Below are 9032 nucleotides of genomic sequence, written 5' to 3' on the forward strand. Positions count from 1 at the left end.
GAAAAAAAAAAAAAAAAAAAAAAAAAAAAAAAAAATGGTTAATTATAGGGCCGGCCCGGTGGTTTACAAATAAGCTTTGCTGTCATGCATATATACTGCATCTCCTATGGTTGGCCCATCTCCATATACCATATAACAATGATTTTTTTAAAACTGCATGCAATATCTTTATGGTTTTAAAACAAATCTGAGAAGGCATTAATGCTTGCAATAATTTGATGGTGACTGGTTTGCTGAGGTGGTTTAAGCAAAAGCCAGATTTTCTTTTTTTTAATCCTGGGCGGGAAAACATGCCTCAAAACATGGTCTTTGTTTTTAATTCCTATATTTGGACCAGTATAGGACCTCCTTTGAATAAATATATTTAAGATAGGATCTACTGCGGTCCAGCATAGTCCTTCCTCGTCCCCAATCCCTGGATGAGTAGTAAGGAAAGAGACAGAACTTTTATATCCCCCTATATCCTCCAAACATTGCCTGAGTTAAGTAAGGCCTAGAGAAGATGAATGAGCCAAGGGATTTGTCTCAATCTTCACATTCCCAGCCCAGCATAAAACTTCAATCTTCCATTTCCCTCTCCAAACACTCAAGAGTGGGGTATGGACTCAATCTTGAGGATAAGGAGGGTCAAAATATTGCAAGGGGAAGTATCATCTTCCTTCAATTGCTGTCACTGAAATTCCAAAGAATTAACATTTAAAAACTGACCTTTTCCTCAAAAAAAAAAAAAAAAAAGATTGAGTTACCACTCTTCACCTTGTTAACTTTAAGTATGAACATTCTTTCCCCAACTTTTCAACCAATTTTGCTGTAACAAAGAAAATTAAGTTTTGAGGCAAAAAGTTAAAAAGAAAGCTGAGACAAAAATCTCATCTAAACTGGCAATTCAGGCAGTGAAGATGGTATACGATCATAAGAAAAAATGTTTTAGGGGCCGGCCCAGTGGCGCACTGCTACAGTGCGCCGCTTGAGAGCGCGGCGGCGCTCCCGCTGAGGGTTCGGATCCCACATACAGCCCTGCCGCTCACTGGCTGAGCGAGGTGCGGGCGCAACACCGAGGGTTGCGATCCCGTTGCCGGTCCCAGTCTGGTACGGGCGCGACACTAAGGGTTGCGATCCATTGCCAGTCACGAAAAAAGACAAAAAGGAAAAAAAAAATGTTTTAAAATATATTATTGTGGGCCGGCCCAGTGGTGCACTGGAGAGTGCGCCGCTTGGGAATGCGGCGGCGCTCCCACCGAGGGTTTGGATCCCATGTGGAGACCGGTTCCCGCTCACTGGTTGAGCGTGGTGCAGGCGCGACACCGAGGGTTGCGATTCCATTACCGGTCAGTAAAAAAAAAAAGACAAAAAGAAAAAAAAAAAAAGATTCATTAGTTTATTTATTCAAATTCACAATAAGTAATTTCTTTCTTATGGATGATTACTCTTAGGCTATGTGATTTTGTTTTTAATTCCCAAACTATGATTAGATTATAAAATATAAGATTTTAAAAATATTTGGCATTTAGGTATGAGTGGGAAACATATGCTTGAGTTTCACACACACAGTTCAGTGGACTCAATCATTATGTTTACTTCTGTACTGATTTTATACTGAAGAATACTGTGTCATAAAGTAAAAATATTTACCTTAACTCAGAATATTAGAACTATAGAGAACATTAGGCTTTATAAATGGGAAAACTAGAACTCTACAAGATTACATGCTTTGCTCAAAGTCTTGTAGCATTTATTTGCAGAATCTGTACTGGAATTTGGGGCTCCTGACTTCAAATCCAGGGTTCTTATCTTTCTGAAGTATGAAAAGTTGATACTTCTAAAACTAAAACAATATTTTCAAAGCTTAAAGTGAATTCTGTTTTTATTATATACTAGTTTTTCAGTGGCCAAATTCTTTAAAACAAAGAAAGTGATATGACTACTTAAGGCAAAATCATTCATTCAGTGCTTAAGTAACTTGCGTGCAAGTACTGGCTTGTTTACCTGGGATTTAACATATTTCATGGAAGTTTTTGCTAATTGATTTTTAAACTTGGAATGCATTTTATTTCGTAAGCATTATAGACATGAGTGTAGGCTACCCAAAAGTAGGTTTACAACATGTTGTAAATGTCTGGATATAAAATCATAAGATAGCATATTCTCATACCCTCAGTGTTGCGCCCGCACCGTGCTCAGCCAGTGAGCGGGAACCGGTCTCCACATGGGATCCGAACCCTCGGCGGGAGCACTGCTAAGCTCTCAAGCGGCACACTCTCCAGTGCGCCACTGGGCCGGCCCTAAACTAATGAATCTTGAAACAACTGTGTAACAGCTTTGTAAAACATAGCCTCTGCAATTAGACTGCAGGATTCAAATTTAGTTCTGTACAAATTCCGTGACTTAAGGATAACCACATAGTCCGAGCCTCAGTTTCCTCAACAGTAAAATGTGGGTAATAATAACACCTACTTTTATCAGATTGTTGTGAGAGCAAATGATAAAGCTTACATATGTATTTAGCACAGTACTACCTTTTGCACATAATGAACACTCAATCAATGCCATTATTGTTGCACCTATATACGGACATTTATTAACTGCCAGGTATTATGCAAGGGACTAGAAGATACAGAAATAAAAAGCATAAGTAAACAGAAAAACTTATCATTGTATGGGAAGGCTTCCTCTAGGAAATGACAACTGAGTACTGAAAGAAAAAGGAAAAATTATCTAAGAAAAGAAAAAAAAGAGCATTCCAAAAAGATAAAATAGCATATACAGAGACCTGGATATGTAAATAAGTTGGCACGTTCGTACACCAGTAATTCTGCACAGTTGTATTGGAGGATGGGAATATGAGGTAGACAGGAGCGAAACTATGGAATGCCAAAATATGGATCTCACATTTTTTTTTTTGTCTTTTTTCGTGACCGGTAATGGGATCACAACCCTCGGTGTTGCGCCCGCACCGCGCTCAACCAGTGGCTCAACCAGTGAGCGGACCGTTTTTTTTTTTGTCTTTTTTCGTGACCGGTAATGGGATCACAACCCTCGGTGTTGCGCCCGCACCGCGCTCAACCAGTGAGCGGACCGGTCTCTATATGGGATCCGAACCCTTGGCGGGAGCGCCGCCGCGCTCCCAAGCACCGCACTCTACCGAGTGCACCACCAGGCCGGCCCTGGATCTCACATTTTAAGTTTAAGGGAATCAAGAGCCTCTAAATAACTTTAATCAGAGTTAAATGATTAAATTTGTGCTTTAAGTAAACCCTGGTTCTTAACGAGGTGTGCTCATCAGCCATCACCTGGTGGATTTTTTCAAACTATACATGCCCAGATCTCACTTCCAGAAATTATTAGTAGTTCTGAGATGGACCCTGAAAGTTCACTTTGAAAAAAATGCAAGAAAACCACTATCTTAGAAAGATAATCTGATAAGCAGTGTGGAAAACAGAGCAAGCCTTACAGAAGGAAGGCCAAGATCCTACTACAGAAATCCAGGGAAGAAATTATAAAGACAAAACAGTGGCAATAGTTAGACATTTCGGAACTCTTAAAAAAAAAAATACATTTGAGAAGACTTGGCCAACAGTGATTTGTGGGGGGAAATGGAGGAATCATGAATGATAGTGAACTACCCACAAGGCTGAACAAATTCAGAAGGGTTCGATTTTGGATGCACTGAATTTGAGGTGTTCATAAGAGATATTGTGAAAAATAATCAGAAGATTATTTAATGGACATTCTTACTTAGAACTCAGAAGAGAAATCTGAGGTAGAAATAAAAACTTGGGAATCGTCACCAATTGGGTATTTTTTGAAGTCATGGAAATGGGTGAAAATGCCAAAGAGCAATGTTACATTAGAAGTGGGTGGAGGGGCTGGCCCCGTGGCACTCGGGAGAGTGCGGCGCTGGGAGCGCAGCGACGCTCCCGCTATCCTATACAGTACTGGCCGGTGCGCTCACTGGCTGAGCATGGTGTGGGCGGCACCGCACCAAGAGTTGTGATCCCCTTACCGGTCATGAAAAAAAGACAAAAAAAAAAAGAAGTGGGTGGAGGACAGAAGTTACAGGGACACTACTTTACACCTATGACAAATGATATGTTATCTGTAGTTCAAAATTCCTTGAAACTCACGTCCAACTCTTCCCTCTTAAGATATCACAGAAGAAAGTATATGAGTAAAACTATTATAGGAATCAGCTCTATCTTATTTAAAGAAAACAAGCAATCATTCATAACTTGTTACTTTCACAATCAATTACCTGAAATGCAAATTTAAGGGACAGATGAAGGAAGAGGAAACCATAAAGGAGAATGAGAAAGTTTAACTAAAAATTAGGGAAGAAAACCAGAAATGTTGTCTCCAAAAATCAAAGGAAGTGTAAGTTTCAAGAAAGGAGCACTAAATGCTGCAGTGAGATCAGACACAAAGGTAAACTGTTTGAGGAAACAGTAATCATAAATCAAACACAGCTAAAACACACGTATTATATATACATTATATATAAAATTACATTATAATATCTCCTCCCCCACCCCCTAGGGCTACAAAGTTCTGTGGACCAGGCTAGGACCAAAACAGAAAAAGCCAACTGAAACAAGGAAGCATTTATAATAGCATGAAGGAGGCAGAGGAAGGTAGAAGGAGGCAGAGGAAGGTAGGAGGAGGCAGGGAACAGACAGAAGAAACTATATGTAAGTCATAATATATGGTCTACATCCAAATGCTCTTTTTGTCTCTTTTACTGACTGGTAACGGGATCGCAACCCTCAGTGTTGTGCCCGCACCGGGGACCGGCAACAGGATCGCAACCCTCGGTGCTGCGCCCGCACCGCGCTCAGCCAGTGAGTGGAACCGGTCTCCACATGGGATCCGAACCCTCAGCGGGAGCGCCACCGCACTCCCAAGCGGCGCACTCTTCTGTGCGCCACCAGGCCGGCCCTCCCTTTTTGTCTTTTACTCTATCTTTCATCTTAAAATTTTTGTTTGAAAAATCTTATTATATTGGCAGTGTAGATATAGAACATTTCTAATGTGCCCACTTCAGCATGCTCAACACTTTTTTCAAGGGAAAATTTCAACTCAGGTCCATATGTATTTATTGAATATACATTGTACATTCAAAAGGTATTAGTGTAAGGTATACAAATGACAAAGTTCCTGCAATAATGACCCATGTAATAGTGGGGGATTAAACAACATACAAGGGTCTAGCCTATAAACTAAAATAAACATATGGCAGAGCAGGGTAAATTCATTCCTTAAATCAACAAATACTAGACGTTACATGCCAGGCAATGACAAGGCACTGGGGATACGACAGTGAAAAAGACAGATAGGATGAGTACCTTTGAAGAGCTCAGAGTTTAGTTGTGAGGTGGGGTGACAAAGTAAACAAACTAATAAAATAATTACAAACTCTATCAAATGAATGACAAAGTGAAAAGGGTACAAAGACAGACAATACTGGGGAAAGAGGACATAGTGATCAGCAAAAGCCTCACTGAAGAAGGGATATTAAGCTAAACCTGTCCCAGTTTAGAGGAAGAGAACAGTCATGTGAAGGCCTGAGGTGGGAAAGAGATCAGAACACAAACATGCTGAAAGACCAACACACTTAGCGTGAGTGGCAAGAAATCTATTTACTTGGAGAGGTAGTTGGCAAGGGTCAAACATGACAAGCCTGCGGGCGCAATAAGGAGTCTGGATTTTATTCCAAGTGCAGATAAAAACACCCAAAGGATGTTTAAGAACGGGAGTGACTAAATTACATTTTTAAAAGGTAGCTACAAAGAAGTAGCTACCTTTAAAAAGTTCCCAGATTAAAATGAAATCCTAAAATCAAATACACTTTTCAATGACATGACCACACCCCTCCATATGCACATTACTCCCAAAAAGCTCCAAGTTCACTAAAAATTGCTTTACAAATAAATGTTAAAGGATTAGAGTTTAGTAAACTTGATCACCAACTGCTGAGTAATCTCACATCAATATCTTTCAGTTTAAAAAAATCAGTGAAAATATCAAATCAATAAAACTGTTAATGATAAAAGACATTTCCCTTCCCCTGAACCCCACTTTGCAGAAAACCATGGTAAAAGAGACAGAAAAATGAGTCGAAATGATGAACTTTTCAGGAAATGAATGGGCTATAATAAAAAAGACAGACAAGTGTTGGCATAGATGTGGAGAAGCTGCAACCGTTATACGTTTTTGGTGGGAATGTAAAATGGTACAGCCACTTTAGAAAAAGAGTTTGGCAATTTCTCAAACCATTAAAACACAAAATTGCCATATGACCTAACAATTCCACTGCTAGGTATCTACCCAGGAAAAATAAAAACACATTTTCGGGCCGGCCCGGTGGCGCACTGCTACAGTGCGCCGCTTGAGAGTGCGGTGGCGCTCCCGCCGAGGGTTCAGATCCCACATACAGACCAGTTCCCGCTCACTGGCTGAGGGAGGTGTGGGTGCAACACCGAGGGTTGCGATCCCGTTGCCGGTCCCAGTCCAGTACGGGCGCGAAACTGAGGGTTGCGATCCATTGCCGGACACGAATAAAAGACAAAAAGGAAAAAAAAAAAAACACATTTTCATACAAAGACTTACATGCACATGTCCACAGCAACATTATTCACAATAGCCAAAAAGTGAAAACAACCCAAATGTCAGGCCAGCACGTGGCTCACTCGGGAGAATGCAGTGCTGATAACACCAAGTCCATGGGTTCGGATCCTATATAGGGATGGCCGGTTCGCTCACTGGCTGAGCGTGGTGCTGACAACACCAAGCCAATGGTTGAGATCCCCTTACCGGTCATCTTTTAAAAAAAACAAAACAAATCAAAACCAAATGTCCATCAACCAGTGAATGGATAAACAAAAAGTGCTGTTTATACAATGAAACACTATTCGGCTATAAGTACTTATAAGTATTTATAAGTACTGACACATGCTACAACATGGATGAACCTTAAAAACATTATGCCAGACACAAACGAACACATATTTTATGATCCCATTCATATAAAATGCCCAGAAAAGGAAAATCTATAGAGACAGAAAATGGATTAATGGTTACCTAGGACTGAGGGTGAAAAAGGGGAGTGACTGTAAATGGGCATAAATTTCTTTTTGGAGTAAGATTTGGTTGCAGTGACATTGTAGTGAAGTAAATATACTAAAAATCATTGAATTGTACACTTATAACGGGAAAATTTTATGGTATATAAATTAAATCTCAATAAAATTGTTAATTAAAAAAAGAAAGTGATAGAGGAGTCAAGAAGGCCTGGATTTGAATCCCACTGAATTCACTGCAATTTATACCTCTTTTTTTTTTTTTTTTTTAAAAAGATGACCGGTAAGGGGATCTCAACCCTTGGCTTGGTGTTGTCAGTACCATGCTCAGCCAGTGAGCAAACCAGCCATCCCTATATGGGATCCGAACCCGCGGCCTTGGTGTTATCAGCACCGCACTCTACCGAGTGAGCCACGGGCCGGCCCAATTTATACCTCTTTTGAGCCTTACTTTGCTCATTTATAAGACTGCCTCAGAGCACAGCTAATGTCTACAGATTGTATCACCAAGGTTTTGTTGGGGCCGTCAGAGATTGGCAGATCAGAAGGAGAGGGGTCTGAGTATTATTGGTCCATTTCTTCCATGTATCACAACCATGGTTCTGGCCATGCTGCATCCCTCCACAACTACAGCTCCTGCTGGGCTCCAATAACTATTGCCCCTTCATGGGCCTACTAGTGGCTTCCTGTTGCTGCCACTCTCTCAATGCCTCAATATTCCTTGTTGGTTCCCCTAATCCTGCCCCCAGCTATAAAAATGAGCCCTTCAATAAAGTGGCCTCAGATGAATCATCTGAGTGAAATGATGCTTCCTACAGGGCCCCCAATTGACAACTGGTATAAAGGAGGGACAATTGGTACTTTGTACCAACAAGTTATTGTTAGAATATGATTTCTTGAGAGAAGCAAATTTTTTTTAACTGGTATATACATCACCAATGATCTTTAACAAAAAATCCTACTTTATTTTGTACAAATGATACACTTAAGTTGGTTAAACAGATTTTTCTGTTTTCACTAAGCAAGGTGAAACAAAGACAGTAGTATGGAATTTCCTGTCTAGTGGAGTGGTAGGGTATATCCAAAAACCAATCTATCAGTTCCAAACAGTATTCACAACAAAAAGAGACAGATTCTGGTATTTGTAACAGATGCCCAAGAAAAACACTGCCAAAGTCAAGGCAGCTAAGAGTTTCCGTCTGTTGTTTCACAGGAAAATAATGAAATGTGATCGTGATATGGCATACATATCCATGTACATCCATGATAACAAGAGCCACCAAGATCTGGATTAGACACAGTTCCAAAATTCTACTTCATCTTTATTTTCTATTTGTCATCACCTGAATTACTAATCTTTCCTCTGAACAAAGGCAAAATTTTCAGGTCCTACTTTCCCCATCCCCAATATTTTTTTTTTCTTTTAAAAGAAATACATCTGTCAAAGCAAATTATTTTGTGGTTTAAATTGCTGCATTAAATACTTGTAATGTCCAGACATGTTTATTTAAGAGAGAGACAAAAATGGCCATATAGATACTGGATGATTATCTCGTTTCAGTCTACAAACAAATTATTAAAAATGAATATATATCTGGTTACTTCTCATAACACATAATTGAGTTCATATTTCCATGACTGAAATGTACAGGTGCTACAAAATGTTTTATTTCAACTTCTTCAATATATCTTTTTGTTTGTGGCCTAGTCTTTCCTTTACACCAAATTAAATTTTCTTCCTTATTTGAGCCTACCAGAGCCTATTTTTCACTACATCACAATTTTATTCATTATTATTAGCATGATCTAGGATTTGTGGCATTAGGTAAAGAAAGTCTGCCTAAAAATATAAAAATAATAAAATTTATCAGAACAATTCACATGTGCATACTAGATTTATAGACATTTATACATCCTTGCTTTATAAGAATTTAATAACATTTTGAGGTAGAAAAAAAG

This window comes from Galeopterus variegatus, unplaced genomic scaffold (genome assembly GCF_000696425.1).
Source record: "Galeopterus variegatus unplaced genomic scaffold, G_variegatus-3.0.2 Scaffold899, whole genome shotgun sequence".
In the NCBI taxonomy this organism is placed as follows: domain Eukaryota; kingdom Metazoa; phylum Chordata; class Mammalia; order Dermoptera; family Cynocephalidae; genus Galeopterus; species Galeopterus variegatus.